The following is a 27833-nucleotide window of genomic DNA, read 5'->3' as shown; positions in this document are numbered from 1 at the left end:
ACATGATAAAAGCAATCTACATCAAACCAGTAGCCAACATCAAAGTAAATGGTGAGAAGTTTGAAGCAATCCCTCTAAAATCAGGGACTAGGCAAGGCTGTCCACTTTCTCCATACCTATTCAACATTGTACTTGAAGTCCTAGCCAGAGCAATTCGACAACAAAAGGAGATCAAAGGGATACAAATTGGAAAAGATGATGTCAAAATATCACTTTTTGCAGATGATATGATAGTATATATAAGTGACCCTAAAAATTCCACCAGAGAACTCCTAAACCTGATAAACAGCTTCGGTGAAGTAGCTGGATATAAAATTAACTCAAACAAATCAATGGCCTTTCTCTACACAAAGAATAAACAGGCTGAGAAAGAAATTAGGGAAACAACACCCTTCTCAATAGTCATAAATAATATAAAATATATTGGCATGACTCTAACTAAGGAAGCAAAGATCTGTATAATAAAAACTTCAAGTCTCTGAAGAAAGAAATTATAGAAGATCTCAGAAGATGGAAAGATCTCCCATGCTCATGGATTGGCAGGATCAACATTGTAAAAATGGCTATCTTGCCAAAAGCAATCTACAGATTCAATGCAATCCCCATCAAAATTCCAACTCAATTCTTCAACGAATTAGAAAGTGCAATCTGCAAATTCATCTGGAATAACAAAAAACCTAGGATAGCAAAAGCTCTTCTCAAGGATAAAAGAACCTCTGGTGGAATCACCATGCCAGACCTAAAGCTTTACTACAGAGCAATTGTGATAAAAACTGCATGGTACTGGTATAGTGACAGACAAATAGACCAATGGAATAGAATTGAAGAGCCAGAAATGAACCCACACACCTACGGTCACTTGATCTTCGACAAGGGAGCTAAAAACATCCAGTGGAAGAAAGACAGCATTTTCAACAAATGGTGCTGGCACAACTGGTTGTTAACATGTAGAAGAATGCGAATCGATCCATTCCTATCTCCTTGTACTAAGGTCAAGTCTAAGTGGATCAAGGAACTTCACATAAAACCAGAGACACTGAAACTTATAGAGGAGAAAGTGGGGAAAAGCCTTGAAGATATGGGCACAGGAGAAAAATTCTTGAATAGAACAGCAATGGCTTGTGCTATAAGATCGAGAATTGACAAGTGGGACCTCATGAAACTGCAAAGCTTCTGCAAGGCAAAAGACACCATCAATAAGACAAAAAAACCACCAACAGATTGGGAAAGGATCTTCACCTATCCTAAATCAGATAAGGGACTAATATCCAATATATATAAAGAACTCAAGAAGGTGGACTCCAGAAAATCAAATAACCCCATTAAAAAATGGGGCTCAGAACTGAACAAAGAATTCTCACCTGAGGAATACCTCAGAGTAATGGCAGAGAAGCACCTGAAAAAATGTTCAACATCCTTAATCATCAGGGAAATGCAAATCAAAACAACCCTGAGATTCCACCTCACACCAGTCAGAATGGCTAAGATCAAAAATTCAGGTGACAGCAGATGCTGGTGAGGATGTGGAGAAAGAGGAACACTCCTCCATTGTTGGTGGGATTGCAAGCTTGTACAACCACTCTGGAAATCAGTCTGTCGGTTCCTCAGAAAATTGGACATAGTACTACTGGAGGATCCAGCAATACCTCTCCTGGGCATATATCCAGAAGATGTCCCAACCGGTAAGTAGGACACATGCTCCACTATGTTCATAGCAGCCCTATTTATAATAGCCAGAAGCTGGAAAGAACCCAGATGTCCCTCAACAGAGGAATAGATACAGAAATTATGGTACATTTACACAATGGAGTACTACTCAGCTATTAAAAAGAATGAATTTATGAAATTCCTAGCCAAATGGATGGACCTGGAGGGCATCATCTTGAGTGAGGTAACACAATCACAAAGGAACTCACACAATATGTATTCACTGATAAGTGGATATTAGCCCAAAACTTAGGATACCCAAGATATAAGATACAATTTGCTAAATGCATGAAACTCAAGAAGAATGAAGACCAAAGTGTGGACACTGTGCCCCTTCTTAGAATTGGGAACAAATCACCCAGGGAAAGAGTTACAGAGACAAAGTTCGGAGCTGTGATGAAAGGATGGACCATTTAGTGACTGCCGTATCCAGGGATCCATCCCATAATCAGCTTCTAAACGCTGACACCATTGCATACACTAGCAAGATTTTGTTGAAAGGACCCAAATATAGCTGTCTCTTGTGAGACGATGCCGGGGCCTAGCAAACACAGGAGTGGATGCTCACAGTCAGCTATTGGATGTATCACAGGGCTCCCAATGGAGAAGCTAGAGAAAGTACCCAAGGAGCTAAAGGGATCTGCAACCCTATAGTTGGAACAACATGATGTACTAAGCAGTACCCTGGAGCTCTTGTCTCTAGCTGCATATGTATTGAAAGATGGCCTAGTAGGACATCACTGGAAAGAGAGGCCCACTGGACTTGCAAACTTTATATGCCCCAATATAGGGGAATGCCAGGGCCAAAAGAATGGGAATGGGTGGGTAGGGAATTGGGGGGGCGCTATGGGGGACTTTTGGGATAACATTGGAAATGTAATTGAGGAAAATATGTAATAAAAAGTATTAAAAATTAAAAAAAATGGGATACAAAGCTAAACAAAAAATTCTCAAAAAAAAAAAAAGGATTCAGATACGGGGGAGTCGTTTTTTGGAGAGAGGAGATACTGGGAATAGAGAGAGGAAATGCACATAGAGAGAGAAGAGAGAAGAGAGGGAGAGAGAAGAGGAGGTGAAGGAGAAAGGGATAGGAAGAGGGAGGGGGAGGGGAGAGGAGAAGGGGAGAGGGAGAGGGAGGAGGGGGAGGGGGAGGAGAGAGGGAGGAGGGGGAGAGGGAGAGAGAGGGAACAAAAATGTCTGGATTATATAGAGAAGAGCCTCTATAGGAGTTGCATCCCAGTCCCTGGGCTGCAAAGTTCAAGGTTGTGGGCAGTGCAGATCAGGCAGGGACTGAGGGATGAAGGGAGAACATGGAGGCCAGGTTTGCTTTGATATGTAAAATATGTACCTCAGTCCCTTCCTTGTCCAGGAGCTGAAACCAAATACTTAACTATAAAATGTTACATTGTATATATCAGAACTGAATGCAGTTAAAGATTCAAATGTCTTTAGTGAGATATATTAATAAGATATTTTGAAAATTGGAGTTTCAAAAAACACCAATTTTCAAAAATTATACAAACATTTAATATTTGAAAAGTATCTAATATTTAATTACAGTCTTATTTAAATAATAAATTCAAAGTTTCTTATAGTATTAAAACATTCAGACCAAAAATAATTAAAACATGTAACAGAAATTGTTTCAAATGATGGGAAACAGGTGAGTGAATGCCACATATTTTGTTAAAAAGGAGTGCTACTTTGGTCTCACCTTCATGGTAGCTAAGAAAAGTAGAAATCACAGAAATTTATTTGAATGACTGAGCATTTCTCCTCTTCTCCTAAGAGAACTTTACTACTCAGACCTTAACTGTGGGCAACAGATGATTGAACACCCTCAGGCCCAAGGGACGTTCCTCCCACTGATATACAACAGGCTATACTCTGCCACATATGCAGCTGGAGCCATGGGTGCCTCCATGTGTATTCTTTGGTTAGTGGTCCAGTTCCTGGGAGCTCTGGGGGCTGGTGTCTGGCCAGTTGACACTGTTGCTCCCTCCATGATACTGATTTTTTACAAAAAGACAGAAGCCATGGGAACAGAATCATAGAATTCAAAATTTGGCTCACTCGTGTTTAAAGCACTCTAAGGGGAAGAGTTGTTTTATTCTCTAATGTGGTTCTGATGCAGTGTCCTAGCTTTATCCTTGTGTGCACAATGTTGATAGATGCCTTGACATTTTAGGATGCTTTGTTCTTTAAGGATGAAAGTTTAGTGAGCTGGGTCTTGATTGCTATTGCTCTTGAAGGACAGTCAAAAGTGGTCTTATGGTTTAACTCCAGTTTGCTTCAGATAAAGTGCTATCTGATACCCAGATGAAAGCACCATTAAGTTCTAACAAAAGAAAATAAAAAGATACACAAAGATCAAAGTTATCAAATAATGTAAGAATATTTGAGATTTCTATTATATTTTTCTGAATAATATGACTAAGTGGTTTAGTCATTACAAAACCTATTAGAGTTGGATCATTTAGTCATGGGAGTTTATTTAGTATGCATATGCTAAAACAGGAATTATACTTTTGTTTTCCCATACAGGCTATGATGCTACTCTGCCTTCTTTAGGATGTGCTTTATAAATGAACAATATTGTAGGAAAGAACAGATATTGTAGGACTTTTTAAAAAGGAGACAAAATATCAAACTGCAGGACTATGACCTTTCATATAGTCAAGCGAGTATTGCATTTTAGAAGCGAAATCTAATAGGCAACCATAATACACTTCTTCCTAGAACCAAATCAGTAGATTTCTGTCTCTATGTTGGGGATTGGCTAGGATCACAGTAGACCACTGCTGTGATCCCCTCTCTCTGAAAGCTTGCTCTCTTCTTCTACCCACTTCTGCAAAAATCCATATCTAGTCTTCTGGGCATCAATTAATGACAGAAGAAGGGTGTTGGCATATTTGTGACAGTATCTGTGCAAATTGAACTGAATCCTCTTTGGAATGCTACCTTGGGTCAGCACGGTCAGTTTTTAACAAGTACCCAAACCCCTGTGAAAACAAGAGAGCTAGTGTACTGAGCACAGGCACTAGGTTGCTGCATGTCTCCCAGTCAGCTGTATGGTATAGACAACATAAAAATGTAACTTTGGCCTCAGCTTCCCAGCAGGATGTTAGCATGGGGTGGTGAATCATAAGTTGAGAGTAGCTTTTAAGGTGACAGGAACATTTTAAAGCATTCATTTGAGTTTTTTGTTGAATCTGTACACCTTTTGAGTCAGAGTTTTCCATTTTATAAAGTACTTTGCCAATTTTGTGAAGATCGTCTGATAGACAGTGTGCACTTTCCCACACAGACCTGTCAGCTCATGTTCCCCACCACACCCACCTGCAGTTCACATCGGAACCTTTTCTGAAGAAGAGAACACTAGTCACCTGGAACCAGTCTGGTAAAAACTCAGAAGTATAAATTTGACTAAATCCTCTTATGTTTCTGAGATCCTAACTGGGCCACAGTAGCTGTTCTCCAGTCAAAGAGCTTCATCCTCTAGAATCCTGTGGCATCTCTCAGCTCACAGTTACGTGTGCCAGTGTAAGTATAGTCATACCTTTGTACAGATTCCCCTTTGCAAATGCCTTTTATATGTATAAATACCAAGAATGTCTTAGAATATACATGTATTTTTATATTATCATGGTTTTGTTTTAAAAATCCCAATTTTATTAAAATTTAAATGCTTTCTTGAACCTGTAGATGTACATCTTACTCTGAGTTTTAACTCCTTTCCTCACAAGGAACCCAATGATTTTTGCAGCAAGAGAGGGCAATGGACAATGAAGTATAGAGGGAGTGATTCCTTTTTGTTATATTCAAGAGCCAATAGAGCCAATAGTGACAATCAAGGTTGCCTTAGTCACTATGTAGCTCTGGAGATGACTACAAATTTTGGATCCTCATGCCTCTACTACTTGATCTGTTTTTTATGCCAGGCTTGGGATAAAATCTGGGGGACATCATACATGCTGTGCAAGCACCCTACCAACTGAACTACATTCCCAGTTCCTAAGGTTTACATTTGGAAGCATATACACTACTGTGCTGCTTTAATGGTTAATTCTGCATAGGACTTGGTAAAAATTACCGAATGTCTAAATGTACGTTCTGCTTTTAAAATTATGTAATTTTATGGAATTGATTTTAATTGGGAACAATGAGTGGACATCTCAAAGCAAAATACATGTTCTTGTATTTTTTCATTCTTCTTGCATTACATCCCATAATATATCTATTACATCTGGCATGTTGTTTCATCGATTCTATGTTGAACTTTTTATTTTACAGTTTAGCATTTTATAAATTATAAGCATCATACAGTGAACTTGCAATAGTCTTATTTTTTCTATTGTTGATTATGTACATATAATATTGACTCAGAATAAATGTTTCTTAGATTAAACAAAGTAAAATATTCTGATTTTAGATTAATTTTTAAAATTACAGGGTGACTTAGTCAGAAGGTTGCTAGCTTTCTACAGAGAACTTCAAAGAAAACAGAAAATATTTTAAGGCTTATTGCCAAACATTTTAAAAAAAGTTTTAGGCCATGGTGTGATAGATATAGTTAGCATTTTAAGATATAATGTTCTGCTTTCAAATGTCACTGCATGGTGTGTGTGAGAAAACAGAGGAAAGCTTAAGCATGGTGTTTGCATAGCCAGTTATTATCATATACTTTAAAATACCAGAGTGTAGGTATTTGTTCTAGGCATAATTCCACTGACATTAACATGAGAGCTGTCTTTGGGCACCATTTGGAGAAGAGTGGAGTAATTGGGAGAGGACCAAAGAATGTAAGTGGTAGCTACAGTATTATACACGGTGGAGAGAATGCACTCTTGTCATTCTTGACATCTGAAATTTATTTCTCCTAAAACATTTTAGACAAGATGGCTGTGGATAATGTTCTATGATATGTATGTGTATCTTTCTTTTAAAGTATTTGTTGTGCTTTTCTACATTTATTTCAGTGTTTTATATATAAGAGAGATCAAAATAATTTTGATAGTTTTGCCCAGACCTTTGGTCTGTTGACAGAAGCAAGTAGAATATAAACATCTAGAAGAAAAGAATAAGACGTGCCATAAGACATATGGAAGTCTTCACAATGGACATAGTCCTAGGAAGCTGACTTAAACTGGCAACAGAAGAAATGAATTAGCCATTTGGTACCAATTGCTGAGAAAGACCATTTTACTTACTTTCTGTCCTGGGTCGTTTTATGCCAACTTGACAGAAGCTAAAGTCACTGGAGAGGAGGAATCCTCAGTTGAGAAAATGTATCCATAAGATCAGGCTGTAGGCAAGCCAGTAGGATATATTCTAAATTAATGATTTATGGGGGAAGGCCCAGCCCATTGTGTGTGGTGTCATCCCTGGGCTGTTGGCCCTGGGTTCTATAAGAAAACAGGCTGCCCAAGCCATGGAAAGCAGGCTAGTAAGCAACACCCTTCCATGACCTCTGCAGCTGCTCCTGAATTTAAGTCCTGTCTGAGATCCTATCCTGACTTCATTCTATGATAAATTGTAATGAGAAAGTGTAAGTGAAATAAACCCATGGCTCCCCAAGTTGCTTTTTGTCATGTTGTTTCATAACAGCAATAATGCTTTTTAATGTGGTGTGTGTGTGTGTATGTGTGTGTGTGTGTGCTTGTGTGCGTGTAGGGTTGTAAATTAAAAGTTCTGTCGGCAGTGAAACTCTTTTTAGCACTCTAACTTTATTATTTGATGAGTTTAATGAAAAATTAAGATGTGTTAAACATTTTATGAGTCAAAACTCCGTGCTATGGAAGCATCTGGTATTTAACAACCGTGGACTGTGCTGGAAATAGATCTTTGTGTGAAGTATGAAGATAGTGAACCTGACCATTCTGTCTGACACAAGTTGTAATTTTTTTAAAGCAAACAAACAAAGCATCAGGGAAAAGAGACCTTAGTGTGACTCTGTCCTCCACACTTATTTCATGGTTATTCTTCTTCAGTGAACCACCGAGAAATGCCTACCTTCATGTCACATTTCTCCAGTTCTCTCCTGGGTTAAAAACATGGCTGACTTCTTCTAGTGTTTAATTTGAAGCCACAATTTAAACAAATGTAATGTAGATGCTGAATACAAATATCCCCGTTAGAGGATGGCTCTGCTTTCTTGCTGTGGCAGATTTATACCATGCATGACGGTTGGTACTGAGACCACGACTTTACTTTCAATCAGAGCCTTGGAAAATTGACTGTGTTTGAGGACTTTGTTTACAACAAATTGTAAAGTGTCTCCAAAAGAATCTTTCGCACTCATATTAAGACTTGATGTTTTCCTTTTCGCCTTACAAAATAATGAGTCCTTTTACAGTGAGCTTAATATTTGGAAAGAGGACTGTTTTGTTAGCATCTTAAGAAAAAGTGTCCAACGGAAATACCCTTGAATTTCATGGACTTACAGAGATGTAATTTATGGCAGAAACAGAAAGTCAGGTACGCCTTCCTTCAGTAAGTGTTATCGTCCACAATAGTGGTAGAATATAACGTCCTTTTCAATGCTTCCTTGGCAACAAGAAATCCTGAATGCTAGCATACTTACTTCTGGCATAGAACAAGACTATGTCTTGGGAGCATGATAGACAATGGAGAAATTTAGTTATAAAATTGATATATTATAGGCCATATTTATTGGCATCACCATTTAGATAGCCAGGATACTTTGCATTTAGGCAGAACTAATAAAGTCAGGGTGTTAATTGGGGTCTTTCCAATGCTGATAAAAAAAAACCCCAAACTTTGAGTGGCTAATGCTGTGAGGACTTATTTCTCATATAACATCCATCATGAGTTGAATTTTCCTGGAATCTGAGTTCTTTCCTTTAGGGATTATGCAATTTGCAACAGCTCTTGGGTTCTTAGTGTTCAGTGAGATAAAAGAAAAACAAAGAACAGAGAAAGCGTAGCCTCTGTTCATCCATCTTTGCTGGTAATTGACTAATGTTAATAAGTGGTGCAAATGGACAGCCTGGCACCTGTGTTATGGCAAAGAGCCCTGCATTCTGTTAGAAATGATGCTTTCTCTGCACTGACAATTGATTGTGCCAGGTCAGAAAGTGTTGTGAAGAATTGGCTTGTGATTTGCTTTGCAAATAGGTCGTGCTTTGGGGAAAGCACCTCATGCATCCCAGCAGGGTGTTTGTAAATAACAGGAGTGATAGCAAGGATGTTGGAAAGGATGCTTAGTAGCTTCTACACATTGGTTGTTTTTATTATAGGCAAAGTCTGGGAACAGTCCTGTCCAGTGAGTCTATGAATCCAGCCAACCTACCGACTCTTTTTAAATTTAGTTTTGCATAGCCCTTTTAAAAGGAAATAGGAATTTAGGCAAAAGTAATGCTAACTTGCTTTGCTTGTTTGCAAATATTTAAGCCGATACAGTATTGACATAGGGAAACTGTCTTCTGATAGAAGGATTAATTGATAGCAGAAAGTAATTCCAGAACTGTTAGATTTGGGGCTGCAGGCTTGGCATTTGGAAAAGCTTCTCTGCTAGTCAGTAGGCTGTGTTCTGACTCCATTCTGTCTTTGATTAGCCCAAGGTAGAGCCTCATTGTTCTCAGCTTTACTGTCCAGCTCTGGTTCATTAGCATTATAAAATCTTACTAGTCTCTACTCTTCTAACTGTAGGACAGATTAGAGTCTGAATAGTAGTAGTTCATTATATAAGGAGTGGTGTGAATGTTGCTAATATAAAAAGCACTTTACTGGTGACCAATATGTTTGTCTCTTTAGAGAATTTATATTCTGAGATATATGACTTATGAGTGAAACCCACTCATAATAATAATTTCATAATTATCTTACAGATTGGAGAATTTTCTTTCTCTCACTCTCTTTTTTCTCAACAATTATACTGAGTCATTTATATAGTTCTTATCGTTACATACATACTCTTCCAGACTTTTGCTTAAAGGGCACATTGTTCTGTAGTGTAAGGTGGTTTTGGTGGTGAGTGAAGTCTTATTAGTCAGTTCTGTGGAAATGTGTCTTTGATCCTCTTGCACATTAATGCCAGACTTTGGGGAAACTTGTAAGTGCCCTGACTGAGCTCATCTCTGCCAGGTGTGCTCATGTGCCAGGTATTGTCTGTTATCACAACAGAAGCAATCTTACTGCTACTTTGTACCATTTTTCTTTTGTGTTTTCTTTGAGTGACATATTACATATTGCTTTAATTGAAATTTAGCACCTGGTATATAATAGTGACTGAACAACAGATAGCTATCCATTGTTGTGCATCTTTTCAAGATCTTTATCTTTTCAAGACTGTGTTAATTCTTTTGGATTTATTTTCAATCTAGGCCCAGTCCTTGTTACATATATTTAGTGGCATCTATGAGATATGATGGATTTTTTTTTTTTTTGAGTATTTTGGCTAGTTTTATGCAACTTGATATAAGTTCTCTCATCTGAGAGAAAAGAACCTCAACTGGGAAACTGCCTACAACAGCAGACTGTAGGCAAGCCTGTAGAATCCTTTCTTAATTAGTGATTGCTGGGGAAGGGCCCAATTCATTGTGGGTGGTGCTACTCCTGATCTGGTGGTCCTGTATTCTCTAGGAAAGCAAGCTGACCAAGCCATTGAAGCAAACAGGTAAGCAGCGCTCCTCTGTGGCCTCTGCATCAGCTGCTGCCTCCAGGTCCCTGCCCTGCTCAAGAGACTGTTCTCATTCCCTTCAATGCTGAAAAGTGCTGAGGAAGTGTGAACCAAATCAACCCTCTCCTCCCTAACTTGCTTTTGGTCGTGATGTTGGAAGACTGTGGGGTCCTTAGCTTACTGGGGGACCCCCTGAGTGAACCACGCAGAGCTGGGAACCTATGCAAAAAGCAAGAGGAATTTATTGTTCTAACAAGTTGTCCTACGCCCAAAGGAGAGATGGTGACCCCCCTACCCCAGCCTGTTTGGTCAGTCTTTATACAGTTTTTTCAGAGCAGTAGCCATTAGGCACAATGTGATTGGCAGAACAGTGTGGCTTCTAAACTGACTGATCTTTAGGGAATGAGGTGGGAGGTCTGTCCTGGGGAATGTGTTAATCTGCTCTAGGCCTTCCCACCCACAGGTGGCTGATGGTCTTCTGTCCTCATCTGAAGGGGAGCCCGGGTCTGGTGGAATGTTTTCAAAAGGTCTTGAACTGACTGACCTCTTCAGTGTTTCATCACAGGAATAGTAACCCTGACTAGGATAGTGAGTTCTGAAGAATTTTACAACGCATAGATAATAGTATAAGATGCTGCTACAAGGAAATGTATCTGAGGCAGGTAGCAATTTACTTGTTGTTAGTAAGGCCTTATGAAAAATTCAGTAAATGCTAGGAAGATGATTTGGTTTGGAGGATACAAGTTGCTGTAACTCTGATTTTTTATAATAATACTCCAACGCTTCTGTGTTGCAGTTACTGCTTTAAAGAAGACACTATACTGGCCTGTATGTGAGCCTGGAACACAGTACACTGACTAGCAATCATTCACACCTCAGCTGAGAGTTGCTTTGCATGGTTGCTTTTGGTCAGTCAGGAAGGTGTTTAAGGCTTGGGACCCAGCAGGAAGCTCAGCTTCCCTGATTCAGCAGAAGTTCCTGCTTTGCATCTGATCCTTTTAAATGGCTGGTTGTTCTTCCAACTTTACCTGAAACAAAAAACATTTGAAGAGAGGGAGAACTTCCCTCCTGTCTGGCAGCCTACGTAAGCCATGCTCTTGTTATTAGGAGAATGTGGGAAAATGAAAATCTCACTACCTAGAAGGAAAGGGAGTTCAGAGCACAGAGATCTTACCTAAATCCCAAAAATCCCCAAATTCTCTATGAAGGTGGGTGTGTCACCCTGCTTCCCAGTGTGCAGAATATGAAACCTGAAGTGTTCCTAGCCATGTCCCAGCCAAAGGAAATTGTTTTGAAATCACATACCAGGGGATGAGTGTCCCCCTGCTTTAAGATTGTGAATGATCACCATTTGAACAAAGGAAGAGGAAAGTCTTAAATTTTGAGAGTTTTCTAAATTTAGAGGGCTTGGAACACACAAAACTTGGGTATAATAGCTTAAGTTAAGAAAAGTGAGATTCTCGCATTTCTTTTTCTCTACAGCCTTAGTATTCTACCAGTTTTATTGATTAATTTCTATTTATTTTATTTTATTTTATTGCTTGGTTGCTTGCTTTAAGATAGACTGAGCTGGAACTCATTGTATAAAGAAAGCTGACCTTGAACTCACAGAGATCCATCTGCCTGTCTCCAGGGTTCTGGTATTAAAAGCATGTTGCACCATGCCAGGCCAGTTTATTTCTAAAACACTGTATGTTAATTCTTATTTTATCTTTTAATTATGATGTTCTCTAATAATATTTGTAAGAAAATGTTCTTTATAATACTTATTCTCTTTTTAATAGTGTATATTAATCAGATAAAATAATTGGTTTATTATAATATTTACAAATATCTGTAAAGTATTTTGTATTATTTTTATTTGTAAATTATGAATGATACTAATATGATATTTGGGGGAAATATCTTTTTTTGATGCTTCTCATAATGTGAAGGGTGCTGGCATGGCAGTTACTTTCTTTTTCTTTTTGTTTTTTTTTTTCTTTTTCTTTTTCTTTTTCTTTTTCTTTTTCTTTTTCTTCTTTTTCGAGATAGGGTTTCCCTGTGTAGCCTTAGCTGTCTTGAAACTAACTCTATAGATCAGGCTGTTTTGGAACCTACAGAGATGCACCTGCCTCTGCCTTCCTATTACTGGGATCAAAGGTGTGCCCTGCTACCTCTACCACCACTGCCGCTACCACCACTGGCCAGTTCTTCATTTATTAGGAGCAGATGCCCTCATGCACTCCATTGCTCCTTCCTGCTCCCTGCCCTGACCCCAGGACCAGATTCACAATGTGAACTAAGAAAGGGATCTGCAACCCTATAGTTGGAACAACATGATGAACTAACCAGTACCCTGGAGCTCTTGTCTCTAGCTGCATATGTATCGAAAGATGGCCTAGTCGGCCATCACTGGAAAGAGAGGCCCATTGGACTTGCAAACTTTATATGCCCCAATACAGGGGAATGCCAGGGCCAAAAGAATGGGAATGGGTGGGTAGGGAAGTTGCGGGGGGTATGGGGGACTTTTGGGATAGCATTGGAAATGTAATTGAGGAAAATACATTAATAATAAAAAAAATAATAATAAAAAATAGAAAATACATAAATAATAAAAAAAAGATATTAAAGGATTTTAAAAATCAAAAAAAAAAAAAAAGAAAATATGTTTCTATTTGGAAAGGTGAGCTGCTTCCTTGGGTATTTTCAGATTAAAAATGAGTACTGACTAATGGCTTCAAAGTAAATAATTCAAGATCTGGAATTACCAAGCTCAATTATTTTTGCCATGTTTCATGCTGTCTCTGAGTTCATTTGTTTATCTACATTATAATTAGTACTCAGCCAAAGCCACTAATTAATTTCCACATTGCTATTTTCAGGACAGTGGGTTCCCAGTAAAGCATTTGCTATCAGGAAAAAGAAACACTTTCCTTCTCATTGAATAGCTTCTCAAAGGAAATTAATTTGTGAAAACATCCAGGTCACTGTGTTTTAAACATACTTAGTAATTTGTTTCCCCTTCTTTAACCTTCACAATGTCTGTTCAGGGCCAGTGAACAGGGCCAGTGTGGACAGCTATGAGCTGTTTAAACTACATGTGGCCAGCCTTGTCTTGGGCTTTCTGTCAAGTTCACAATTCCCAGGAGACCAGTAATGCTGTTTGAGTCTCCAGAACCCAGCCTCATGTCTGACGACCACCAATCTTCAATCAATGTTTGCTAAATAGAGACAAACAAAAACCTAAACATGAAGAATCATAGTTCTTTATTTTTTCAAGCAATAGGATAACGAGCACAAACCAGCCCAAGTGTCCTTGTCCCTTTGAAACTCTTTGTCTCTGCTGAACAGTGTTCTCCTGCTCAGTGGTGGAAACCATGCTGATGGGTGCAGAAAACTACCAGAATTAAATTTAGTTACTTGGAGTTGCCTCTTCCAGAAAGAGTAGATGGTGATGGTTCCTGTGCAAGTCTCTGTCTGAGCCTTTGCATCTCAGCAGCTGGCTCCAGCGACCTTGTCCTCCCTGAATCTGTGCCTTGGTGTTAGTAAAGAGAAAAGAGCACTGTGTCCAGACCTGGGCCAGGAATAGATCACCAATGGTTATGTCTACCCAAATCATATGCTTTATGGAGGAAAATGCTGGATCCCTACCCTAATGCCGTATCAGATCACAGATGCAAAACTCTGTTTGATATTAAATTAGCTTCCCCTTGGACTGTTTTTTCTTGTTAAACTAGGCATTTTCAAGAACCACTAAAAGGTTCCAGCTGCCAGTTGGAGTTAGGTCAGGTTACAAGTGGTGAGAAAACTGTATTATGTATTCTTAGTGTAGAGAACCTAAGAAGGCTTAATCATTATATTTGATTTGGATGTTATGCCTTTGGAAATAGAGTTTCTGTTATCTTAAAGATGAATCGCATCATAATGGAAGCCTGCTAGCACAGGTTGTATTTAGCCTATCCTGCTTTCCTGTCCTTCCCCTAAGGCTTTGAAAGGACATTTCATGCTTGCCTTTCAACACACTCCCAGGAATCTGTCCTTTCAGCATAATATTCCATTCTGTTTGAGGATCCCTGGAGTATGGAGATATTATGGAGATTTTTTTTTTAAATCCATGCTCAATTCCCCAGGTGAAAGGCAAAAATTCACTTAGAGTTGTGTAACAGTATTCCATACCTGTATGTTATAAAAACTTTCATTTTTCAGAAAAGATTATTGTACTTTAAAGAATTTTTGTTGGAATGAAATTACTTGTCCCTTTAAGTGAATTATTTGGAATTAAATAAGCTTTCAGTAACCATATAGACTCTACACTGATTTATCTAACTGGTGTATTTTTGTTTGAGATTGGGGCTCATGTAGCCCAGGCTGGCCTGGAACTCTCAAAGTTGGTGAGAATGGCTTTGGACTCCTGATCCTCCTTCCTCCAATTTCCCATGTACTTATTCTATAGGCATAAACCTGCTTATTTATTTAAAATTTAAATTAAATGTTAATTTTTCAAATGTCCACTTATTAATTAAAACAGTAACCCATTGGGAAAAGTTTTTTCACCCAATTGATTTAGTAATCAAGAGTCTCAGGTTTTATATAAAATCTTCCTTATAAAGTTTAAATTATAGCCTATTATTTAAATTCATACATGGATGTATTAAGACAGAGTTAAAGATAATGAATGACATTAAGTATGTAGTGCTGGCTCTGTCTTCTAACAAATAAAAGTCTGACTATTCCTTAATACAATTATATTTTATTATTATTTAATTTTCAGAACATTTCCTTAAAGGATACTTGAGATTCTATAAAATTTCATCTGGATATTTTTTCTTTTATTGTATATGAAAGTTCCAATTCAGACTCTTTCTGTGGATGATATTTGTGGTCATATTGCATCAAAATTTACCAAAACAAAGCAAAGGGTCATAACAGATGAAAGGAAATATACAGCCCAGAAAAGCTTTTAATTTTGATTGTTGTTCTGTTTCAAAATATATTTAGAACATATGTTTAAATAATATTTCTTTAGTTATATTTTTATCCATTATATTTAAATTTTTGTCATATTTATGTTACCTTTATGTGACTCTATCATATAGAAATTGACTGTGGTTTTAATATATGCATCTCTATATCTATGTCTATATCTATCTATGTCTATATCTATCTATATCTATATCATGACAATGCACAGTGAGCATTAGTATGTCTTTTAGGATATCATGTTGTTGTGTGACAACCATTTTCTCCGATGTGATACAGTATCTAAGAGAACTGCTTATAGAGACTAACTTTTAGGCTTTTAGGGTTCAAATCCCAGCTCTACAGTTTACTAAGTAGCTCCAGGCTGCTGACAGCCATCCAAAGTATGAGACTCACTCATTATACATATCATCCTGTAGACCTGTATAAATCTACTCTCTTTTTGTTTTGTTTTGTATGGTTTTGTTTCGAGACAGGGTTTCTCTGTATAGCCCTGGCTGTCCTGGAACTCACTCTGTAGACCAGGCTGGCCTTGAACTCAGAAATCTGCCTGCCTCTGCCTCCCAAGTGCTGGGATCAAAGGTGTGCGCCACCACCGCCCAGCTTTTTTTTTTTTTTTTTTTGGATAAATCTACTCTTAAGCACCAGGTTAGCATGGTGAATGTTCCAAGTAGGGCACATAAATATGCAGCCCTGAATGCATTTTATTGCAGTAACAAATGTCTTTTGAGGTAATCAAGGGATTTGAGTCACCTGAGGAAAAGAAACATGACAACTTTGTCTTAACCTTGTTTATTTAAATGTGTGGTTGAGGAAAGAGGCTCTTCTTATGACAGGAAGGAGTGATGCTGAAGATGATGGGTAGACTCTCCCAGCCTAGCCAGAGATTTGATAAGTCTAATAACTTTGTCATTCTGTGTAAGAAATTTCATGTTACCTTTTAGCATGAGTGTTCTTATGAAAGGTGTGGATGGAGCAGTGACACTGAAGACAGTCATGGCAAGTATGTGGGGTGGTAAAGTGTAATCACAAATATGCAGCTAAGCTGAGTGCAGTGTAATCACTCATGATAATAGCTATTATACATTTTATGTTGGATTTTACTTCTTAAAAGTTTTCACTAGGAATATCTATGTTTCTTAAATTCCATCCTTTTGAATGAGGCTTCTAATGTATTATCTTGCATTGAATAAAACCTCATATTTTTGAGATTTAGAGAAATGAGGGTTTCATATTGGCCTGAAGTGGTTGTCTAACTATTGAGTTTAGACAGCTTCTGTGATGGTTTGTATATCCTTGGACCAGGGAGTGGCACCATCTGAAGGTGTGGCCTTGTTGGAATAGGTGTGACCTGGTTGGAATGGGTGTGTCACTGTGGGTGTGGGTATAAGATCCTCACCCTAGTTGCCTGGAAGTCAGTCTTCCACTAGCAGCCTTTGGATGAAGACATAGAACTCTCAGCTCCTCCTGCGCCATGCCTGCCTGGATACTGCTATGCTCCCACCTTGATGATAATGGACTGAACCTCTGAACCTGTAAGCCAGCCCCAATTAAATGTTGTTTTTTTTTTATAAGACTTGCCTTGGTCATAGTGTCTGTTCACAGCAGTAAAACCCTAACTAATACAGAGTTGGTACTGGGAGTGGGGTATTGCTGTGATAGGCCTGACCATGCTTTTATTTGAAAGAATGTGGATTTTTGGATTTTGGATTTGGAAAGCAGTGGAATGCTTTAAATGGGGCTTAATGGGTCATCCTAGTAGGAATATGGAAGATTTTGTTGTTGGGAGTAATTTGAACTGTGTTGACCTGGCCCAAGAGATTTCAAAGGAGAAGAATTTCAGAATGTGGCATAAAGACTGGTTTTGTGGTATTTTGGTGAAGAATGTGGCTACTTTTTGCCCTTGTCTGAAAAGTTTGCCTGAGGCTAAGGTGAAGAGACTTGGATTAATTGCATTGACAAAAGAAGTTTCAAAAAAGCCCAGCAGAGACTTTGTTCTCTGGTTAAGTCTTATGAAGAAAAGTTTGAACAAGTATAGCAAGCTTAGAAAGGAAAAATATAAAATATATGGTTTGAGTATTAAAGGAGTACCAGGAAGTGAAATGGAGCAAAATCTTGTGTACTAGGAGATAAAGATTAAGGGAGTGGGACCTTGGGGCAAGATCCTACCCAGCTAAATTAGATCCAGGCATGGTGGTACACACCTTTAATCCCATGAGACAAGCATGCTGATCTCTACATTCAAGGTCAATCTACAGAGCAAGAACCAGGATAGCCAAGCTTAGGCAGTGAAGGATTTAGAAAACATAAAGCTAGTGATAATGTAATAATACAAGGGGATCATGTTCTAGTTCCTGTAAGCAGCAGAACTCGGCAGCTTCAGCCATGTGCCTCTGCCTCTAGAGTTAAGAATGGAAGGAACTACTGGGAAAATTGATGCTGGTTAGCTGGAGCTAAGGAATTAGCGGTGATTAAGAAGAGATCAGCATCGTTGAGGTGAAATCTTCTGGAAATTGTTTTCTGGGAGCACAAAGAAGCTGTGCTCCAGAGATACCCAAGGTTGTACCTCATGCTGCAGCTGGACTTGGTAATGTGTAAGAGTCACTCAGGTGGTACTGCTTGTGAAGGAATGAAGGGATCATGGAGAGAAGCTGAGGCTTAGCACTGTGAGAGGCCAGGGAAGGCCATTGGAGAAGGTGAAGCCTCAGCTGTAGTTGATGGCCCAGGTTTGAAGGGGTCATGCAAAGGATTTGAGGCTTGGCACCCTGAAGAGAGCCTATGAGAGGCTATTGGTGAAGCCTAGTTGGAGTGGAACACCCCAGTGTATTGGAGATGTCAGTACCATGGGATGATCACCAAGAACAGAGGCCGTAATGGAGTGGATCAACCTGAGCATAGAGTGCTACAGAGGACAGAGATGAAGAAGTGATGCCAGTCCTTAGGAGGAGTCCAAAAGATCAAGTGGAATCCCAGACACTGAAAGAAGAAGCTGTAACATTGAAATTGCCTTGGAGACTCAAAGATGTTAAAGATGCCAGAGCCATGGGATACATGCTGAGGAAAGCTGCTAACAGGGAGTGGAACCAGCCCAGGAGGAAGCAGTTTGTTGCAGTCAACAAAGATGAAAAAGGAGTGGAGATCTGAAGACCACTTTGACATCAGCCATGGAGATGCAGAGTTTGGAGTTTGCCCGGCTGGTTTCCTGCCTTGCTTTGGGGATTACAGTTAATTAAGTTGAATGAATCTCAGAAGAGACCTTGAACTTTGGACTTTTAACATTGTTGCAACTGCTATAGACTATGAGGACTTTGAAAGTTGCACTAAATGCATTTTGCATTATGCTATGTTTAAGTATGGCCCCCATAGACTCATGTTTTTGAACAAGTCTATGGGGACCAGGGAGTGGAATGTGATGGTTTGTATATCCTTGGACCAGGGAGTGGCACCATCTGAAGGTGTGGCCTTGTTGGAATAGGTGTGACCTGGTTGGAATGGGTGTGTCACTGTGGGTGTGGGTATAAGATCCTCACCCTAGTTGCCTGGAAGTCAGTCTTCCACTAGCAGCCTTTGGATGAAGACATAGAACTCTCAGCTCCTCCTGCGCCATGCCTGCCTGGATACTGCTATGCTCCCACCTTGATGATAATGGACTGAACCTCTGAACCTGTAAGCCAGCCCCAATTAAATGTTGTTTTTTTTTTATAAGACTTGCCTTGGTCATAGTGTCTGTTCACAGCAGTAAAACCCTAACTAATACAGCTTCTGTATGTTTGAACTGCAGTAGCAACTGAGAAAAGTTGGTAAGTTTCACTTTTGGGGCTTGAAAATGAGTAAGCATATAAATAAGCATGTAGTACTTATGATTTAATTTTGTTGGGGCCAATTATATGATATAAATAACTATATTATTCCATTGATATTTGGTACCTTAAGAGTTCATGCTGGTAATTACAATCAATGTTGTAGGAGTAGAAATGACGGGTGTTCTGATATCATAGAGGAAGAAAGTGGTAGAGAGACTGGAGCTTGCAGAAATAGACAGACTGGATCATATTGTATTCAGTATGCCATTCATATTTTACTCTTAAGTCTTAGTAATTTTCTCTCTGTCTACCTCCCAGGTCTGGTACTTCCAACCCTTTATACCCATAGATCTCGATCCTGTTCCCATATTGACAAGGAGCAATTTGTTTCCAACTCTGTCTTACATGTTTACCTGGAAACTCTGGAGAGCAGAGGCTGAATCTTGTTGCTTGGTGTCCATTGCTTGATGTCCCCTAGATGCTGCTCTATGAAAGGAAGGGACTCAGAAATTATTGTTAAATAAGCGAACTGTTCTCTACCTTACTCTACTTAAGGAGGACTTTGCATTTTGATAGTTTTCTAAGAAGACGGCTTTACATGTTAATTCAAGTCAGAGTTAGTAGTGACTCCCACTGTCCTTGGAAGGGACTCCAAGCTCTCCATTCATGACTAGGTATCAGCAGAGGCTCCCACTGTCCTTGGACAGCTCTTCACACAGGCCTTTGTACTTTCACTCCATCATCTGTCACACTTTGTCCTTTGAACATTCATTTTGGTCAGGTTTGGCATTTAATTGCACATATGTGCCACATGGCTTCACACTACCCTGTCTTTGTCTGTGCGATTTCCTCTGCTTAGAACTACTTTTATTTTCTTTACATTAAAAATCTTTAGTTTTACACATGAACAAATACAGAATGTTAGAACACAGGCAGAAATTTTGCTTGCAGAGAAAGAAATAGAAGGGGACGAATATGAAAATACTGTAGTGAAACACACTACAATCTTAAACAATTACTGTTAATATTAAATAACTTTATAAAATGGAATGTGCTTTCTTTGCAAACATTATATACAAGTACTTCTGCAGAAATGAAATGTTTTCCTGAGATTCATGTTGGTGCTAAATAGAGTACTCCTCTGTTAATTCTTTGCTCTTCTACTCTAGTTTTATAAGTGGTGTAATTTGTAGTCTATCTAGATCTCTATTGGTGTGATAGTTAACATGACTGAAAACAACATCAGGAGGAAAAGGTTTAAAAATAAAGGTAAAAACCTTGTATCATGCAGCCATGAAGGTAAGTCAGAGTAGGGACTCACAGCAGGACCCTGAAAGCAGGAACGGAAGCAGGACCATGAAGGTGTAATGAGAGTAATGGCAGTTGTCTAAGGGATTGCTAATTTTGTTCCCTGGCATGGAGGATTAAACAACTACAAAAGACCAAGACCAAGCTCCAGAGAAAAGAAAAGTAATAACTTTATACATTCTGGAGGGGAGAAGGCTAAAGCTGGAAGTCTGTTAGACAGTGATGGCTTTGGTATTTTATAGGCCCCTTGGTTCTCTCGTTTCCCATCTAGATACCCACCCACTCCTGTGACTTTCTCCCATTTCTCCTTATAGAGACTTTCTTCTATGTTCCTCTAACCCTGCTCCAGGAGAATGCTGTTTGCTGCTTGATTTTAATGGCTTGTTCAGCCTGCTTCTGATATTACCCAGAACTACCTGCCCAGGGGTAGTACTCCTTCTAGCGGGCTGGGCCATCCCACATCAACCATGAATCAAGAAAATGCCCCACAGAGTTGTCTATAGTCTGATGGAGGCATTTGTCAATTTGAGGCTTCTCTTCCAAAGCACTCTCACTTCTGTCAAGGTGACAAAAACTAACCAAGACACCTTCTGCACCTACCTTCCTCTTTGTATTTACAGCATACACTACAAGCCCTAGGATATCACCTGGTGACTTTTGCTCAGTTTTTAAAAGACCTTGCCATCTTATTTCTTCTTGAAGAATTCATCATCCCAGCTCTTATTCTGGGTCTTTATCATCTCTCACATAATTTTTAATATTCTATTAGGGTTGTTACATTGCTGAGTATAAAATCATATAAATGTTTGACCCATTTCCTAACTCCATAGATCCTTGGTAACAGGGGGCAATGAATTATTTCTCTTACCCCTATGCTTGGCAAAACAGTTGCACAAATAGGCAATATTATTAGATAAATTACTCTTTTTAACAATGTATTTATAAAACTTGTGATGTGTTTGCAACATCTAGGGATGGTGGCATATCTGTTAGCTTTCTTAGTAATCCACTCCTAAACTTTGTAATTAAAAACAACCACCATTTGTTTAGGTCATGTTATATGTTGATATTGTGACAGAGCTGATCTGTGCTTGTCTCATAGTGTTATCTCAGCTAAGTGGCTCCCCTGGAATTAGTTGATGGCTTTGATGGGTCTGGCTAGACTAGAACAGTCTTAGCTGCTTGTCTCACATTCAAGTGGCTTCTCTTGCTTTAGCTGGGTAGCCCAGGCAAATTCAGATGGAAAGACCTCTTGAGGCTGCACACAGCATTTAGACACACACTATAAATCAGAAGAAATCACAAAGCCAGACTCCTATCAGTCAGAGGGAAGATAAACTCTACCTTTTTATAGGAAGAGTGCAAGGTCATATTTACCTTTGTGTAAATATAAAAAGGGATAAACATTGTAGCCGTGAGTACAATTTGTTATGAGTGGTGAGGAAAGAAAACTGCACCCCCTCACCTTTAGGAAGCACATGGTTGAGTGGATAAAGTACAGTACTATTTATAAAGAAATACAGCTTTAGCATCCATTGAATGTATGTATTTGGTCTTTAATGGGGCGTGTCACAGTTTTTTTTTCCCCAGCTTGTGAATAATTCAGGTTCTCCATTTCTTTTTCTTTGTAGAACGTATGGCCAGCAAAATGTATTTCTGCACATGAAATGACAGAAAGAGTACATCAATTATTAATGCATCTTTTAGCACACCTCTGTACATCCTGTCCCTCTACCGTGTTATGCCCAAAGTACGCTCAGAGCCTGCCATGTGCAGTATCTAAAATATAAGTTCGCAAAAGCTCCATGTCAGGAATATTATGGTTTGGATCTCACATACACCCCCTACCCCAAAATGCATGTACTAAAGGCTTGATCACCATGCAGCCATGCTCACAGGTAGGACCTCTGGCAGGAGATTGTGTCATGTGGACTCTAATTCATCAGTGCATTGACTTGTAGCTTAACAGGTTATTTGGGGTAGTACAAATTGTGGCAGGGTGGGGTAGGGGGAGGGTGGTGATGGAGTCAGTTCACCATCACAGATGTGATTTTTATCTCTCAATCCTTCCTCTTGCTCTCTTTGCCTTCTGGCCAACGTGAAATAAATAGCTTTATTCCTCTATATTCTTCTGCCATGGTAGTCTACCTTATTTTAGGCCTAAAAACAACTGAACCAGTTGATCATGGACTGATACATAGAAACTTTGAGTCCAAATATCATGTTTTCCTTTAGTTTAATTTCTCTAGGCATTTTGTCACAACGGTGGAAAACAGAGTTACTTAACAAATGCTTAATTTCGTATTGAATGGGTTGAAATGGTAAAATTTCACGGTCAATATTGATGATTGTTTACCTGGCAAAGTACTATAGACAGCAAAGAAAATGGTGGTAAATTTCATTATATGAAAAATACATTTGTGCATCAGGAAACACTAAAAAAGGGAATAAATAAAAATCTGGATTATGTAGAGATAAAGGATTAATAGCCATAAAATGAAAAGAGTTTTTAAGTAAATGAAAAAAAAAACTTAACTGTGATGATTAGCTTTGGTTGTCAATTTGACATAACCTGTGTTTGTGTTCCTTAATTAAGGAAATTCATGTGGGAAGAATAAGGCCACTGTGAGTGGCACCATTCTCTAGGCAGGGTGTCCTGCTATTGACAGTTGACAGCTACTGGGGCAGGGACTGTCACTTCAGGAGGGGGCACTCATAAGCTGCTCATACCTCAGTGGATAACTTTAAACTCATGAACAAATGGATATCACTAATTGGACTTAGTTGGTTAGTAAGTTAAATAATTAGTTAATTAAATTTAATTTAAAGAAAGGACATGAAATTGTGAGGGAGTTGTATTGTGAAGGTCTTGAGAGTTGGAGCAGAGGGAGAAATGGCAGTGTTATATTTGTATATAAATTATTATCTTCTTCAAAGAATTAATAAAAATAATTTTAAAAAACATATTGGAGAAGTTGAGATAATCTCAAGCAAGGAAACAAGTGGGCATGTGTGTATTTATTGCTCTTCTGCTCTTGACTATGAGTGTGATATGGCCAGCTGTCTCATGTTATTACTGCCTCACTTCCCTGTGAGGGACTGTAATATGGGGTTGTGAGCTGAGCTGAACTCTTTCTTCCTAAGTTGACAAATCCGGGCGTTTCACTATAACAATTAAACTAGAACCAAAGTTTCTATCATGGAAAGTGAGGTGGCTTTTAACTTTTGGACTGTTCTATGAAAGAGTTTGGAACTTTGGTCTATAAAGCATTTTAGTAATATGAAGAGAGATTAATGGGCCATTCTTAATGGAGTTGATAATGGTCTAAGAAATGAGGGCAACAGAGGCTGAGGTTGTGATGTCTCTGAAAGGAAAAAGGACTCTGTCAGGGGTTGAGTTAGAGGCTACTTTGTGCTGTTTGACTAAGAATCTGTGCGTGCTGTTCTGGGTGTGATGGCTGAAGCAGTCCATGTGATTGTCAGAGAGATGGACACCTCTGAAATGAATCCCCTGTCCTTCACTGGGACAACAGGAAAGGCTACTCAGGTTCAGTGCACACGAGATGATGCACCTGTGATCCAAGGGGGTTATTGGACTCTATCTCCAAATGGGAACAGAACCTGCCAATGGAAATGTCATCTGTTTTGTACTGGTTTTGAAGATATAAAAGATGCAAGACTGAGGGAGTCTTGGTGACAACTGAGGCCTGGCACTGTGTCAGGGTCAGAATCACTGTAAAGGGCTTATTACAACCTTTACCTGATCTGTAAAAGGAACTAGAGTTCCACCAGTTCTTTATATCACAAAACACAACCTCACTTTGATCAGTTTCTTTCTTTATATTTTTATTATTTTTATTCATTTAGATGGAACCTTAAATTTAAGTCACCATTACCCCAAGTTGTAGGTGGAATTTATAATCCTAAGGAGCCTGTATAAAAGACCTATAACCCAGGAACTTTATCTATGAGTCATAGCCTCGATTTGGCAGATCTAGAGTTACATCAACTTATTCCCCAGCTATAGACTCCCTGTTACTTGCTGTTTCTCCTGGCCATGTGGTTTTGGTCCATGACAGCTTCTTCTTCCTGTTTTCCTCTCTTCCATCTCTCTCCACCTGCAACCCCCTCACTCGAACCTCCAGTTCCACCTTTCTCCCTCCACTGCATAATCACAGGATCTTGCCTTTTATTGACCAATTAAATTGAGGAGAAGGTTCACATAGCATCACTTCAAGTACATGAGGATCTGATGCCCATGGGGGCAACCACATCTTGAGGAATCAGTATGTAGCATTGGAATACAAGCAGCATCATTCACCGAGTACTTTCTGAACCTTACCTCTTCTTTATTCAAGAAACCTGAATACATCTACAAAACTCTCCTACATTTAAGCCCCAGGGAACATTATGTAAGAAGAAATAGAAAGCCTGTAAGAGTCAGAAGATAGTCCCCTTAACAGTTACATTTGCCTTTGCTACTGTGTTTTCTAGGATCCTGTCTGGATACAGCATTTCTTTCTGTATTAAATCATGTGACTTGTTTATGGGAAAACTACCAAAATAAAATACAATCTTCTTTCCATTGTTTCCAAGACCCTCCAGGGTCAGAGCATGTTCTCCTGTTCAGTCTCAACTCATCTCTAAAAATGCTGGCCTTGTTTCTGAGTCTGTAACAGCAAACACTGGCTTCTATCCAGACCTTTAACATGTGCTGATCTTTGTTCCTGATGTGGTTGGAAACTTCCCCTGGATCCTGTCACTGGTTTCCTTGTGATCTACTATGTCTCTGCTGAGTTACTTTGTCACAGTTATAGCCCTTCTATGGCAGCTCACACCCAGCTTCTGTCAGCTACTTCTTTCCATTTCATATCAGCCTATTTTATTTTCTTGTTAGAACTTTTTATTGTTTACTATTACTTTCTCCAAAGGCTTATTTTCTATCTATCCTTCAGGATGGGTTTCTGTTTTCTCTATTTTAAACAAGGATCTAGCACTTGGAAGTGGTCATAAATACATGTTAAGGACAAAAATATGTTAACATTGATTATTTGCAAAAGGTGATATGGCAAGCAATATTTATTTTTCTGATCTTCATTTTAAAGAAATTTTATAATATGTATTATTGGACATGAATTACTAGCATTATCATAAAAATTATTGAAAATTATATACTGTCATAAAGTATGTGACTACTGGAGAAATTATGTAAAATATATTTACATATGTGTTAAATTTAAATATATATATATGAAATGCAAAACCAAAAAGGAATCACAGAGTTGCTTAGCTTGAGCTTTTATTTTAGTTAATCAGAACAATTTTTGATGGGAAGACAATCCTCTTAGAAATCTGCCCATTGTTAATTGAAGCTATGTTGATTATAAAAGTTCTATTATCAAAGTGAAGAAGACATTGAAGATCTCCTTACTGTCTGCCTGAGAATGAGGAAAGTTTTAGTTTTTTCCACCAGTCTAATGAGGTCATTAATATCCACTTACTGCCCATTAAGAATCCATTGAAATTCTTTGCTTTCCTGTCAAAACTTAATGAAAAAAGTCATTGGTTCACTTATGCAGACTCTTCCTCTCTTTCACTTCTTTTAAGACTCTCAAGAAAAAATTACTCTAATATGGAAGGGCTAAAATTCATTTTGCTTCTCTAATTTTGTTTGGTTGCAATCATACAAAGTACCTGAAAACACAAAGTCAAGACACCTTTGTTTCCACAGCTAACACTGTAAAGTAGAACATAGTTTGGAGGGCATCACCTTCCCAGCTCCCTGTGTTCTGACTGATCCTCACACAAGCCAGGCCCTTCTGGCTCTGGTGCACACGTTGTAGTTCTCATCTTATAACCTCTCCCTCCCATTTGTTCTTTTCCCTCACAGTGAGTAGAAATGGTTATTGAAACATACAATACCCCATAAGCCTCTGCATGCTAAGTACCATAAGCTCCCTGCAAGAGAAATCTGTAAGAAAGCTGTGACACAAATAACAGAATCGTCTGCCCTAATCACTAAATGTGAAATATCACTTAAAGAAATAAAAAAAGTGAAAGTATTAAGTTTAGTTTTGTTCTGTTTTGTCTTTTTTTTTTTTTTTGTATTTTTGTTTAAGGTGGGGAGACATTAAGGAATTGTATATGACATGAACAATGAAGAAAAATCCAGGAATAAGAGACAGATAAAATTATTCTAACAGAAAACCTAGAAATTGCCTGAATTTATAATAGCCTATGGCCTTACTTGAATTGGGGAATTGATTACAATTTTATATCTTATAGAAGTAGCAAAGCATAGTATTTGTAGTTTTAAAAAATCAGATGATTAAAGTGTAGGTCAAACAGTTCATCTTTGGCTTCTGAGAAGACATATGCTGCTTTCTCACAGCATGGTCCCTTTCTCATGGCTGTCTTCAGCATGGATGAAACTTGTGAGTATAACTATTTCAAAATTTGAAAAAAAAGGGGCTCCCTTAAAGGAAAATCAGCAATATTGTTAATTTAGTCATTCAGATTCACAGAATTTATATGCTGTGAGTCAAGATCCCATTATAGATCCAATTAAAATCCCAGGGACAAAATAATTTTGTTGTTGTTTTTGTTTTGTTTTGTTGTTGTTTTTTGTTTGTTTGTTTGTTTGTTTGTTTTTTGCTTTGTTTTTTGGTTTTTTTCAAGGCAGGGTTTCTCTATGTAGTACTGACTGTCCCGGAACTCACTCTGTAGACCAGGCTGGCCTCAAACTCAGAAATCCACCTCCCTCTGCCTCCCAAGTGCTGGGATCAAAGGTGTGCGCCACCACGCCCGGCTACAAAATAATTTAATAACTTATTTTCCCGATGTTTTTTGAATGGATAAGAAATTGTTCATGATTTCAAAATACCAGTTTCATGGTAGAGAGACAATGGGGAAAGAAAAATCTAGAGTATGACTTGGACAGATTTGTCTTCTAAAAATTCATGAAAAATGAAGAGAAGTAGAAGACAGGAGACAAGAAAAATGAGAAGTATTGTCTACTGCTGAATTATACCATAGCCTGGGAACTTTACAGTATCCATCATTTATTTTGTTGGGTGAGGCTGGAGGCCAGATGGCCTCTTCTCCTCCATGCAAGCCTTTTCTCTTCAGAATAGTCTGTTTGAGTCTCTTGCTAGTTGGTGCTGTTCACCAGCAGGGCTCAGCTTGTGCTTTGGGCTGAAGTCCAGGTTCTCCATACAGGCTTTCATATGCACTCTTGAGTTCCCTGTGACACAGCAGCTGAATTCTAAAAACAGTCCTCAGGAGAACCAGGTGAAGACTGTACCAGCCTTTGGAACTAGCTTCAAATTCAAATGGTATCATTTTGCTATAGTGACAATCATGATTCCTCCTTTAGAGAAAAGGAATACAGATAACTTTTGACAGAATGAGTC

The 27833-nt window shown here is 38.6% G+C and overlaps 1 protein-coding gene across 7 annotated transcripts in view; it reads left to right on the top strand.

The window, feature by feature from the left end:
* Mctp1 (multiple C2 and transmembrane domain containing 1) overlaps positions 1-27833 on the top strand; it is a 633933-nt gene that overhangs the window by 145719 nt on the left and 460381 nt on the right. The window contains exon 1 of one of the 7 annotated variants that reach the window (XM_085830940.1): positions 5153-5250. The exons of the other annotated variants lie outside the window; for them this stretch is intronic. The gene's annotated coding sequence lies outside the window, so the exon portion shown is untranslated. Of the gene's footprint in view, positions 1-5152; positions 5251-27833 lie in introns of those variants that run through there. 7 annotated transcript variants of the gene reach the window in all.

Source organism: Mus caroli, unplaced genomic scaffold (assembly GCF_978045245.1).
Source record: "Mus caroli unplaced genomic scaffold, Mus_caroli_1 scaffold_15, whole genome shotgun sequence".
In the NCBI taxonomy this organism is placed as follows: Eukaryota; Metazoa; Chordata; class Mammalia; order Rodentia; family Muridae; genus Mus; species Mus caroli.
This window is presented reverse-complemented; position numbering and strand designations above follow the sequence as displayed.